Genomic DNA, 14,483 nt, shown 5'->3' with positions numbered 1-14,483 from the left:
AAGTAACTTGAACTCAAGCCAATAATCTCAGTCTCAACTATCTGTCGTGGTTCTCTCACGCAAGACAGTTTATTGACTCTCAGATTACTCTGCTCCATTACTGATTACACAAAATCATTTAATCTCCTGAGGAAAGATCCTGGAAATCTCCTCCAATCTCAGAACCTGCACCAATCGGGGATTTTATGGTGGTACACAAAAAAAAATTATATTTTTTGCAGCATCTTATGTCTCACAGGATGCCCGAAAGTGCTTCATGTCCAATAAAGTGCTTTGAAGTGCAGTCACTGTTGTGTAGGCAAACATGAGCAGTTATTTTGCACACATCAAGATTCCCCTAATAGCAAGGAGAAAAATGAAAGTTGATCTATTTTGGTGGAATTGGTCGAAGGTAAAACATAAGAACATCTAAAGGAAGAGAAGGGCATTCAGCTCTTCAAACCCCTTTCCCTGAAGTCCATGTCTAATCATTCAAAAATGCACTTCTCTCTCACACTGTCCTCTGATCACCTACTTTAGGGAACACTAAGTTCCTACCCTAATGTACCTGCAAAGAAAAACGTTGGCAAAGCATGAGGAGAACTCTCCTGCTCTTCTTTCAATAGGCTTTGGTATCTCTCGCTTCCTTTTGAACTGGCAGACACACCATCTCATCTCATCTGAAAGACAGCCACTATGACAATGGAGCAATCCCTTATATTGCACTGAGGTGTCAATCTAGATTATGTGCTCAGACTGTGGAATGGGATTGAACCAAGCTGACAGCTGCAGGAGTTGTCTGCTGTGACACCCTGTCAGCAAAAAACACAGAAAAGTAGTGAAGCAAACATGGGAATTAGCAAACAGGTGGACTCAAGCATAAAATAGCATTCCCCATTTCATGCAAACAGCTGAGAGTCAAAGAGTCATGATGTCACAGAAGGTCATTCAGCTCAAGAGAATCCAGTCAGTTCCACTCCCCCACTCTATCCCCGTAGCCCTGCAAGTTTTTTTCACTCAAGTGCCCATTTTTTTTCCTTTCGAAATCATTTTCTCTACTTCCACCACCCTCATCAGCAGCGAGTTCCAGGTCATTATCACTCGCTGTGTAAAAAAGTCCTTCCTCATATCCCCCCCACATCTCTTACCCAAATCTTAAATCTGTGTCACCTAGTCCTTGTACCATCAGCTAATGGGAACTATTTTTCTTTGTCTACTTTATATAAACCTGTCAATCTTGTACATTGCTATCAAATATCCCCTCAATCTCCTTTATTCCAAGGAGAACAACCCCATCTTCTCCAACTTAACCTTGTAGCTAAAATCCCTTATCCATTCTGATAAATGTCCTCTGCACCCTCTCAAGGACATTTACATCCTTCCTAAAAAGTGTGGTGACCAAAACTGGATGCAATACTTTAGTTGTAGCCTAATCAGAGTTTTATAAGAATTTAGCATAACCTCCCTGCTTTTGTACTTTATACCTATATGTTTGAAGCCAAAGATTCCATATGCTTTGCTAACTACTCTCACAATATGTCCTGCCACCTTCAAAGTTCTAAGCACATGATCCCTCAGGTCCCTCCATCCCTGTACACTATTTAGAACTGTGCCATTTAGTCTATATTGCCTCTCCCTATCCCTTCTGACAAAATGCATCACCTTACACTTCTCTGTACTAAATTCCATCTACCACCTGTCTGCCCATTCTGTTAGCCTATCTACGTCCTGTCACAGTCGATCGGTATTATCCACACTGTCTGCCACACTTCCAAGTTTGGTATCATCAACAAATTCTGAAACTTTACACTGTATTTCAATATCCAAATCATTTATATATGTATCAAAAAAAAAGCAATGGTCCCAGCACTGAAACTTGGGAACACCACTGTCTACCATTCTCCAGTTTGAAAAACAGGGGGCACTGTTTTAAAATGAGGGGTCGCTCTTTTAGGACAGAGATCAGGAGAAATATTTTCTCTGAGGGTTGTGCGACTTTGGAACTCTCTGCCTCAGAAGGTAGTGGAGGTGGGGTCACTGAATATTTTTAAGGTGGAGGTAGATACATTCTTGTTAGGCAAGGGAATCAAAGGTTGTCGGGGTAGATGGAAGTGTGGAATTCGAGACACAAACAGATCAGCCATGATCTTATTGAATGGTGGAGCAGGCTCGAGGGGCCGAATGGCCTACTTCTGCTCCTAATTCGTATGTTCATATACCACTGACCATGACTCGCTGTTTTCTGTCCTTAAGCTAATTTTTTATCCGAGATGACTTTCCTATTCCATGAGCCTCAATTTTGTTAACTAGCCTTTTATGTGGTACTTTGTCAAGCACTTTCTAAAAATTCCCATGGACCACTTCCACATAGCTTCACTAAAATTGAAGCACTGGAGCAAAGGAAATTCCTGTGTTTCTTCATATTCCAAAGACTGTGTTCCTTGGGATTCACATACCTTGAGTTTGAATTGACATTGATAGTCATCTCAATGCTCCAATGTGTTACAACCTTGTAGCACAGCCCCGACACGGTGTTGTCCCCTATGTATTAATTCATCTGTACAGTATCACTAACAATAGCATAGCATCAGTGGTGTAACATTGCTACCAGCAAAACAGCTGAGAGATTCCAGCACACCTCACAGTTCACAACCATCAGAGTCAGTGTTTCAGCACAAAGCTGCACAGAGTGGCACCCCTTCAATGCCATATCTACTTAGTCATAGAGTCGTACAGCACAGAAACAGGCCCTCTGGCCCACTGCATCCATGCCGACCATAATACCTATCTATACTAATCCCACCTGCCTGCATTAATTCAACATCCCTCTATGCCTTGCTCATTTAAGTGCCTGTCCAGATGCCTCTTAAATGACGCTGCCTCCACCACCTCCTCAGGCAGCTCATTCCAGATACCCACTATTATTTGTCTGAAAAATGTACCCCTTTGATCCCCTTTAAACCTCCTCCCTCTCACCTTAAATCTATGCCCTCTAGTTTTAGTCACCCCGACCATGGGAAACAGACTCTGGCTATCTACCCTACCTATGCCTCTCATAATTTTATATACCTCTATCATGTCCCCTCTCAGCCTCCTTCACTCCAGGGAAAACAGACCCAGCCTATCCAATCTCTCTTTATAACTCAAGCCCTCCAAACCAGGCAACATCCTTGTGAATCTTTTCTGCACCCTCTCTAGCTTAATCACATCTTTCCTGTAATGCGGCGACCAGAACTGCACACAGTACTCCAAATGCGGCCGAACCAACATTATGTACAACTGTAACATGACGTCCCAACGCTTGTACGCAATGCCTCGGCTGATGAAGGCAAGCATGCCATACGCCTTCTTCACCACCCTGTCTACCTGTGTTGCCACTTTCAGGGAACTATGTACTTGCACCCCATGGTCTCTCTGCTCAAGAACACTCCCCAGGGCCCTGCCATTCACTGTATATGTACTGCCCTGGTTTAACTTCCCAAAATGCATCACTTCACACTTGTCTGCATTAATTTCCCTTGTCCACTTTCCCAGTTGATCGATATCCTGTTGTAACCTTAGACAACCTAACAGAGGGCCCAGCACCGATCCCTGCGGCACACCACTGGTCACCGGCCACCAATCTGAAAAACAACCCTCCACTACCACTCTTTGCCTCCTATCACCAAGCCAATTTTGTATCCAATTTGCTAGCTCACCCTGGATCCCATGTGTTCAAACCTTCTGGACCAGCTTACCATGCGGGACCTTGTCAAAGGCCTTGCTAAAGTCCATTTAGACAAGGTCCATCGTCCTGCCCTCGTCAATCCTCTTGGTCACCTCCTCGAAAAACTCAATCAAATTCGTGAGACATGATTTCCCACGCACAAAGCCATGCTGACTATCTCTAATCAGTCCATGCCTTTTCCGATGCATATAAATCCTGTCTCTCAGAATCCCTTCCAATAACTTTCCCACCACTGATGTAAGGCTCACCGGCCTGTAGTTCCCTGGTTTATCCCTGCTGCCCTTCTTAAATAAAGGCACAACATTAGCTATCCTCCAGACTTCCGGTACCTCACCCGTGGCTAGCGATGATACAAAAATCTCTGCCAGGGCCCCAGCAATCTCCTCCCTTGCTTCCCCTAGCATCCTAGGATACACCTGGTCAGGCCCTGGGGATTTATCCACCTTAATGCGCTTCAAAACCTCCATCACCTCCTCCTTTGTAATGTTGATATGCTCCAGGATATCGCTGTTCCCTCCCTTGAACTCACTAGCTTCCATGACCTTCTCCACGGTAAATACGGATGAGAAATATTCATTTAAGACCTCGCCCATTTCCCGTGGCTCCACACATAGATTGCCACACTGATCCTTAAGGGGACCTACTCTCTCCCTAGCTACCCTTTTACTCTTAATATACTTATAGAATCTTTTAGGATTCTCCTTTATCTTATCTGCCAGGGAAATCTCATGGCCCTTTTTTTCCCTCCTAATTTCCTTAAGTGTATTCCTACATCCCCTGTACTCCTCGAGGGACTCGCTCGATCCCAGCTGCCTATACCTAACATATGCCTCCTTCTTTGTCCTGACCAGACCCTGAATATCCCTCGTTCTATGAATCTACAACAGGAGAACATACAATAATGGTATTTCTCTAAAAGTTCTTCATTAAAATAACAGGTGAGGAGGGGTCGAAGGGCTTCCCTTTTTTCCCTCTCCTTGTTTGACCACAACAGATTTAATTCTTTTTTAAAGTGGATGTACTGACCAATTCAGTAAGTGTTTGATTACGTACTTGCTATGATCATAACAAGAACCAATCGGACAGATTTTCTTGAGTTTAACAAAGAAAGAGATTAACATTATTATACCTATACCGAACTAATTGAAATAATAAACTACACACCAACTTTCACACACACACTAGCGGTTCACACAAACACAAATAGGTTATAGAGTGGGGAAGGGTAGTCTAACAAACTTGAATTAATTCTTTGCGGAGGTGACTAAATGTGTAGATGAGGGTAAGGCAGTTGATGTAGTCTACATGGCCTTCAGTATGGCTTTTGATAAGGTCCCGCATGGAAGATTGGTTAAGAAGGTAAGAGCCCATGGGATCCAGGGCAATTTGGCAAATTGGATCCAAAATTGGCTTAGTGGCAGTAGGCAGAGGGTGATGGTTGAGGGATGTTTTTGTGAGTGGAAGCCTGTGACCAGTGGTGTACCACAGGGATCAGTGCTGGGACCCTTGCTGTTTGTACTATACATTAATGATTCAGACGTGAATATAGGAGGTATGATCAGTAAGTTCGCAGATGACACGAAAATTGCTGCTGTCGTAAATAGTGAGGAGGAAAGCCTTAGATTACAGGACGATATAGATGGGCGGTAAGATGGGTGGAGCAGTGGCAAATAGAATTTAGCTCTGAGAAGTGTGAGGCATTGTATTTTGGGAGGACTAACAAGACAAGGGAATATACAATGGATGGCAGGACCCTAGGAAATACCGAGGGTCAGAGGGACCTTGGTGTACTTGTCCATAGATCACTGAAGGCATCAGCACAGGTAGATAAGGTGGTTAGGAAGGCATATGGGATACTTGCCTTTATTAGCCGAGGCACAGAATATAAGAGCAGGGAGGTTATGATGGAGCTGTATAAAACGCTAGTTAGGCCACAGCTGGAGTACTGTGTACAGTTCTGGTCACCACACTATAGGAAGGATGTAATTGCACTGCAGAGGGTGCAGAGGAGATTCACCAGGATGTTGCCTGGGCTGGAGCATTTCAGCGATAAAGAGAGACTGGATAGGCTACGGTTGTTTTCAGCAGAGAAGGCTGAGGGGGGACCTGATTGAGGTATTCAAAATTATGAAGGGCATTGATAGGATCGATAGGAAGAAACATTTTCCCTTAGCGGAAGGATCAATAACCAGGGGGCATAGATTTAAGGTCAGGGGCAGGAGGTTTAGAGGGGATTTGAGGAAAACATTTTTCACCCAGAGGGTAGTTTGAATCTGGAACACACTACCTGATGGGGTGGTAGAGGCAGGTACCCTCAACATTTAAGAAATATTTAGATGTGCACTTGAAACACCATAGCATACAAGGCTACGGGCCAAGTGATGGAAAATGGGATTAGAATAGATAGGTGCTTGATGGTCGGCACAGACACAATGGGCTGAAGGGCCTGTTTTTGTGCTGTTTAACTCTATGACTCTATTGGTCAAGTTAGAATCCATATAAAAAGGGGTATACCGTCTGTAGAGTCTGTTGATTCAGCTGGCTTCTAGTTAAATTCAGTGGTCCTGAGGCTATTAGTTTGAAGAGGTAGATGACTGATTCGGTGCATCTCTTGGAGACAGCAATGCAGATGATTTCCTCCAAAGGGGTTTCTGATTGTAGCCGGAGTATGCAAAGGTGGTCAGTCAACAGTAGGGTTCGAAGCTTGCAAGCCGGAACGGAGACAGAGAGAGAGAGAGAGACAGAGAGGGAGAAGGGACCTCCACTTGGGTCTGCACATGTCAGAGTCCAGATGCTTATCCTTGCTGCTGCAGACAAAACATCAGCTTAAAACCACGGGGGGGCTGGTCACATGACAGTCACCCAGTGATTCAAGCATGATAGTTAGCAGTGTATTTCTTCTTGCAAAAAAGAACAGCCAGTTCCCTTAAACCTCCTGGGTTTTGGTCCTTGCTGGGATGAGCAGTTATTTCGGCTCCACCTCACAGTCCTTGCAATGTAGGATACTGTGTTGCAAATTAGGTGGCCATCTTAGCTGCTAGCAAAGTCATCTTTTATCTGTTACTTTTTAAATTTCTTTAAAAAATATAAATTCAAATCTCCAATCAGTGGAATAAAGAAAATCATTGAACAAAGCACGTTGGCATGACAACAGTGTGGCCTCTAGAGGACTTACCTCACCTTTTATTGAGTGATGCTCCAACTGCATTTTTCCTTAATTAGCACACAAAAGTATCTCAAATTTGCTTTTTATAACTGCATTGGAATTTCAGAGAGCAAAAAGATGGCCATCTTTGTTATTCATTATGCATTCAAGCACCTACATCTTGATCAGCTGCCAGCAGTCACCCTTTGTATTCCACCCACCATCTCCCATGAGCACCTTCTGACACCTCCCTTGACAAGTCAACAGAAAATGTTTTTGGTTGGATTATTATGTTTAATTGGTATAAATGTACAGTTAATGTGCAGTACAGTATTTGAGCCTTCTGACTCCCATATATTTCCCCTCCCCAATTTTCTCTCCTTTTCTACCATCCTCACCACTAAGCGTGGCTCGTACCACATTCAAGCAACACAGAGAACAGCAGCCCTTCAATTAAACTGTCATAGGTAAGCCTGAATGGCGAGTGCCATTTGTCTTTTGACCACAGGGTCACAGCTGAGCTCAATCCTGCCCTGATCTACTCGCCTTAAAAGCTATCAGAACTGGCAATCCAAGCAGATTTACCACTACCTCACCAGGAAATCCAGAGGTCAAATGAACCATCACTTCAGTTGTCTTCAGCCAAAAACTGGGAACAAACTCAAGACCATTGTTTTCATGTTTCAATACGTGATGCATTTATCGACTCAGCATCTGATGAAGCCACCTCTCTCATGCATCATTTGCCTATCAGCCTTAATCTCCCACCACATCAGCTGTGGCTCAGTAGTAGCACTCTCAAAAAGTTATGTGTTTGTCCCACTCCAAATATGTGAGCATAAAATACAGACTGACGCTCCAGTGCAGAACTGAAGGGGAACTGAACTCTCAGGGGTACCGTTGAGACATCTTCCCTCTCAGGTTGCCATGAAAGATCCCACGGCAGTCTTCAAAGAGGAGGAGGGGCATTCTCCCGGTGTCCTCGCAAACATTTATCCCTCAACCAACATCAATGAAACAGATGATCTGATCATTTACTTCACTGTTATTTGGGGGAGCCTGTTGTAAGCAAATTGGCTGCCATGTTTCCTAGATTACAATGGTGACTACATTTTGAAAATACTTTGCTGGTTGAAAAATGCTTTGAAGCAGTCGGAGGTCATGAAAGGCCCTACATAATTCCAAGTCTTTCTTCCTTTGACTATATCGAGGGTTCATGACAGAAATTGGTATTTTTTTTAAATAAATCCAATCATTGGTGCCCTACTTATAAGCATGAAGATTGAGTGAGGTATCCATGCCTGACTTCCTGCTTTTTCAAGAAAGTTCGAACTTCTATCACACAATGTGCGGTGTTTAAACCAAACAGATTGATGGGTTCTACCAATTTAAGATTTGTTTTCAAAGACTGGCACAACAATGTAGTTTTTTTCCCCCGCCTACAGGGACTTGCCATAACGGTAGATTGATATCATTCTCAGCTGGAATTCTGATTGGAGTCGGAAATCTTCGTATTATGTTCACTTGAACTGTAGCAAATACCTTGCGGTACAATTACAGAACCTGCCCTTCCAAATTGGGTTGTGACTGGAAAATGTACTTTGAGCTACATTCTATTCCTGATAATCTGAAGGCATGTTTTTCTCCATTAAAAAAGTCCAATTTTTCTTACAATGAATCAATATCAATGCACTAATTAAGTCTTGTCACACCATTGTTTGAACTGGGGTAGAGTTGCTGAACTGTGATATTGTATTTGATGGGCTCAGTGTGAATGCAGCATGGCTGCCTGGTCTGAATGTCATAGAGTGACAGGAAACAAAAAACACTAATTTTTTCTGTTATCCATAATTGGAATTGCATTTACCAATATAAAATTTGAAAGAGAACAAGGGGTGTTTATGAACTCATCGCTTACCACATCCAAATATTAGAAGATGGCAAAAAATAAAAAGGGGTTTTAATTTTGGTTGAACTCAAACATCCAGATGCAATGATGAAACTGTACAGCACTCTAGTTAAGCCAAACCAAGACAATTTTGTGTTGTTCTGGTTGCTTGCCACCCTGCAGACAATAATTGCAGTAGGAATAAGGCTAATCGCATTGCTGCATTAGGGTTTTTCAGCCTAAAAAAAGTCTCAGAAAAAATCTTATATGGATGTATACATGCAGACATTCACATGCACAGACACACAGACGTATAGAGACGTATTCATGTGTGTATATATGTACACATGTATACACAGAATATATGCATACATATATAAATACACATACACGTGTATGTACATGTATATATGTGCTTAATGTACACACAAGCATAGAAAGAACTATACACATACAAATATGCAAATGCACATATATTCACAAGCATGCATGTATACATAATTATACATGCATATACACACATGTATGTACACCGTGACTCTGACATGTACACACCTATACACAAGCACATACATATATGCATATACATTCACATCCATGTATACATGCACATGCATATATAGCAAATGGAGACATGTAAATGCACATATATATAAACATGTGTATACTTGCATATATGTGCATATATATACACACATATATACACACATATAAATAAAACACATGTTGCATTTTTACACACAGACACAGGCACTCACAGACATGTTTATAGTCAACATATATTATGTTAAACAATCACGGGCCAATCAATATATTACGTGTTTGGAAGGTAAGATCGAAAGGGTCTATATAAATATTAAAGACATGATTTGATGCATGGTACGTGGTCTGAATGATATAGACAGCACTTATGATGTTATGAACATATATTCAATGTTTGTGGAACTCCCATCTTTTTAATCAGCCTCTGTTCTTCAATCTTAGTAGACGAGAAACGAAATAACAACAATACCAGGTGATACATTTTTTTTAGAACACGATCACATAGCGAGACGCTGCTGATATCTATTTAACCGTAATCCTTTTCTGTAGAAAGCTCACTGAGTCCCTCTATATTTTAACTCACATTCTCAACCCAGGTTAAAAATTGTTAAAAATGCACATTAATAACCCACATCACCAAATGCTTTCAATGCATAACTTTTTTTTTAAAAAAAGCAGATCCTCGGTCTGACTGCAATCAAACATGACTTTACTCAAACTGCACCACCGAGTTGTTTTTGTTCCCCTCTCGTTGTTTTCGGATTCTGTATGTATCACTGGAACTGTGAATTGCAAACATACGCACAGACGTTAAATGCCCAAAGCTAAACCGCTGTATAGTATCGTGCAGCCTTGCTCTTTATATGTTTTGTGCGGTGATACTGTCATTTGCCTACATTGTAGCTATCCAGTTGCTCCCGGTGTTAACATTTCAATCCGCAGCACAAGCAACGCCAGTGACTGCACAACACAGCCAGCTCCAGGTTCAATTGACTTCATCATTCAATGCACTCACCGTGTGCTGTTATTCCTAAATCATTAAATATCTCCCCAAATTAACCTAAAACATGACGCCACACACTCTGCAAAGTGAAAACTTCATTCATTGATCTTCGTGGTTTCATATTGTGTTAACTTGTAACAAATGTCACAGATACATTTTCCCTGTTAACACGTGGTAGAAATTACTGTCTATATATAATCACAATCATTGCCTCCTACCTGTTTCCAGAGATCTACAGTTTCTCTCTTTCCAAAGGGAAGATTTTGCTTTTCTTTTTAATTATGTTACTCCTTTAGTTGGTTAATCTTCCTGTTGCCATGGTTATCTTTGCAGAATAGATTGATATTGAATTTTTCACATGTTGCCCTCCCCCAGAAGCAGTCTCTTCTGTCTGTGTTGCTGATACCCTGGGTCTGTCTCTCTCTGGATACTGGAGATTTGTTGTGAAGAAAAATCGCTTTTGGGCTGCTGACGTCACGTCAGTCACAGCAACAACTAAAACCCAGCAACCAAAGTAATGAGAAAGTGAGGAGAGTGGGGCCAACTGCACTAGCACCCGGAGTTCCTATTCTCCTGCCGGCCGGCCGGCCGCACTTCCCAGGTGCGGCTGTTTTCCGGCCAACTACGAACAACACACCTGCAATTGCTCGCAATGGTCAAAATACTAGCCGCAAGAGACAGGCAGTGGAAGAGCTGCTGAGCTGGGGATGTGCACCAGCAGCCAGCGCTAGTGACTTTCCAAAATGTTTTCTTTCGTCCCGTTAGGCAGGATGGAAAAAAAAGACTTGCATCTGTATAGCACCTTTCACAGCTGCAGGAGACAACAGCCAATTTGCACGCAGCAAGCGCCCACAAACAGCAACGCAATAAAGACCAGATAAACTTTTTTTTTGTAAGGTTGATTGAGGGATAAATATCAGCCAGGACATCAGGGATAACTCCCCTGCTCTTCTTCAAAATGGTGTCATGGGACCTTTTAGCTTCACCTGAGAGGGTGGCCAAGACCTCATTTTAACATCTCATCTGAAATAAAGCATTTCTCAGTATTGCGCAGGAGTCACCCTCGATTTTAGTGCTCAGGGCCTGGGGTGGGATTTAAACCCACAACCTTCTCACTTGGGCAAAATGCTCCCAACTGAACCACAGCTGATAACCAGGAGTGGACAACTGCCTAGACGCACATGTTAAATGCTGGCTCACAATTAACCCTCAACCAACATCATCTGATCATTTATCTCATGGCTGTTTGGACAATTTGACAGTCGTGTTTCCCCACTATAGTTACTACAAGGATACATTATTGGCACTGAAGCACTGAATGTGTTCTTAACCAACTGAAGTCATGCAATGTGCTTTATAAATGCAAGTTCTCTTTTTCACTATAAAATGTTGGAAAACTGAAACTATAGTAAAATCCGGAAAGAGTCAGCATCTGTGGAAAGCATAGTCAATCTTTGGGGTGCCAACCCTTCTTCCAAACATACTAAACGTACTAAATTGACTGCTGAAATAGAACAGAAACTACTGCATAGCAATATTGCCTCCTTTAGGTGCAAAAGTCTGAAAATAATAATATTCTACTGGCCATTAAATATAAATGGATGACTACCCAATGGAACATCCTTCCACACCCAAGGTACAATATTATAAACCTTGCCAAAACAGAAGGATGGTAAAAAGAGAGTGGGCTACACAAAAAACTATAGTTTTATAAATATTGATGTTGACGAACCATTATCAAAAACTACACACATGCTCATGGAGAAATATTATAAGCAAAATCATTGGCTAAATAAGGGGAGGGGGGATAACAGGCCAAGCATATGCACATCAAGCAGATGAAATAATATAAATACTGTCAGCACTAAGGGGAAAACAAGAGTTGACTGGTCAAACTGCAACTATCTGAAGTTATTACTGGCTGGTCACTTTTGAGGGAACTGACAGGAAGACTGGCCAACTGAAGACACATCCAGAGTTGTAATGCTAGAAGAACTATCAATTTTTGATCACAATGGCTAGTTGCTAAATACCTAAAGTTGCAAAATTTTAAGTAATGCCATTGACTAATCAGCATTGAAGAAAGCACAAAGAGAAGACCAGCTGACTATATTTAACAATGAGGAATTGAATTGCACACATGACCAAGACTTAAAAATAAATTGACTAATGTTCATTGAGAAAGGAGCAAGTGGAATACTGGATGCATATCTGGACTTGCAATGAATATTATGTTTCACTGGGAAGCTTTTAGGGAGGAACACGGAGGGGACTGGTTTATCAGCACTGGACATGAGACAAAATAGCCATGGGGAGGGTGGGCTAATGGATTAAGTACTGATTTTTTTTTATTGCTAATGGATTTTAATTGGAAATTTTGGTAATAAATGCTTCCAAATCATAACATACAGGAGACATAAAACAGTCAACATAATTGTACTGTATTTTTAGGGTCTAAAACCTGTGTCTTTTATGTTTAAAACATACACAATAATGTAGTCCAGGTTTAACAATTAACCCAAATTGCAGTAATTTGCTTAATGGAATGTACGTAGCATTTTTGCCACATCTTCCCTCTTACAGATAATGGGATGTATTACAACAACAACATGCATTTATTTAGCATCGTGAACATACTCAAACATCCCAAGGTGTTTCACAGCAGTGCTACCAAACCAAATTTGGTTTGCCATATAAGGAGGTATTAGGGCAGATGACAAAAACTTGATCAAAGAGTTAGGTTTTAAGGAGCATCTTAAAGGAAAAGGAGCGATAGCAAGGGAAAAAGGTGTAGGGAGGGAATTCCAGTGCTCAGGCCCTCAGCAGCTAAAGGCACAGCTGCCAATTGTGAAACAATTAAAATCGGGGATGCTCAAGAGGCCAGAACTGGAGGAGCACAGATATCCCAGAGGATTGTAGGACTAGAGGAGGTTACAGAGATAGGGAGGAGGCGAAGTCATGAGCAATTTTAAAATAAGGATGAGAATTTTAAAAGCAATGCGTTGCTCAACTAGGAGCTAATGTAGGTCAGGGAGAACAGGGATGATGAGTGAACAGAACTTGGTACAAATTAGGATATGGACGAGTTTAATTTATTGGGGGGGAGGGGGGGGGATGTGGTGGAAGATGGGAGCCTGGCCAGGAGTCTATTGGAACAGTCAAGACTAGAGGTAACAAAGGCATGCATGAAGGTTTCAGCCGCAAATGAGCTGAAGCAGGGTGCAGTTGTGCAATTCTAATAAGATGGAAGGAGGCAATTTTAGTGATGGCACAGATATGTGATTGGAAACCTATGTTCCTATAAAGGTTGAACAGGATGGGCCTATACCCATTGGAGTTTAAAAGGATGAGAGGTGATCTTATCGAAATATATAAGATCCAGAGGGGACTTGATAGAGTGGATGGATAGGAGGATGTTCCTCTTGTGGGGGAGATTAGAACTAGGGGACACAGTTTAAGAATAAGAGGTCTCCCTTTTAAAATGGAGATGAGGAGATTTTTTTTTTCAAAGGGTCATTAGTCTGAGGAATTCTCTTCCCCAAAAAGCAGTGGAGGCTGGATCATTGAATTTATTCAAGGCTGTTAGATAGAGTTTTGATAGACAAGGGAGTCAAAGGTTATGGGGTACAGACAGGAAAGTGGAGTTGAGACCACAACCAGACCGTATCGAATGGCGGAGTAGGCTCAAGGGGCCAAATGGCTTACTCCTGCTCCTAAGTCCTATTTTCCGATCTGCCTATATTCAATTCTGGGTCAAAAATGACACCAAGTTTGTGAACAGTTTGGTTCAGCAAGAAACAGTTGCCAGGCAGAGGGATGGAGTCAGTAGCGAGGGAATGGAATTTGTGGTGGGGTCCGAAGAAAAATGCTTCAGTCTTCCCAATGGTTAGTTGGAGGAAATTTCTGCTTATCCAGTATGAAATGTCGAACAAATGATCTGATGATTTAGCGATAGTTAGGGAATTGATGGTAAGGTAGAGCTGGGTGTCACCAGCGTACATGTGACACTTAACTTTTACGATCAGGTGAGGAAGGGTCGAAAGGCTCCCCTCTTGTCCCTATCCTAGTCTGACTGCAACAGGGTTTATTTCTTTTAAACAGTGGATATGCTTAAAATTCAGTGTGTGTTTAACTCTTTATGTGCTAGGTTCATAAAAGAAACAATCAGACAGGTTTTCTTGAATTTAAACAAGAAAGA

At 41.9% G+C, this 14,483-nt stretch overlaps 1 protein-coding gene across 2 annotated transcripts in view; it reads right to left on the bottom strand.

Annotated features, from left to right (window-relative positions):
* The window catches only part of fam135b (family with sequence similarity 135 member B), a 548,259-nt gene extending 537,499 nt beyond the window's left edge, over positions 1 to 10,760 (bottom strand). The window contains exon 1 of one of the 2 annotated variants that reach the window (XM_068031369.1): positions 10,504 to 10,760. The gene's annotated coding sequence lies outside the window, so the exon portion shown is untranslated. The remainder of the gene's footprint in view (positions 1 to 10,503) is intronic. The other variant, XM_068031370.1, reaches the window with a different exon arrangement.
* Between the last annotated feature and the right edge of the window lie 3,723 nt (positions 10,761 to 14,483).

The sequence above is a fragment of the Heterodontus francisci genome, chromosome 5 (assembly GCF_036365525.1).
Source record: "Heterodontus francisci isolate sHetFra1 chromosome 5, sHetFra1.hap1, whole genome shotgun sequence".
Classification (NCBI taxonomy): Eukaryota; Metazoa; Chordata; class Chondrichthyes; order Heterodontiformes; family Heterodontidae; genus Heterodontus; species Heterodontus francisci.
The sequence above is the reverse complement of the archived record's forward strand: the minus strand, read 5'-3'. Positions and strand labels throughout refer to the sequence as shown.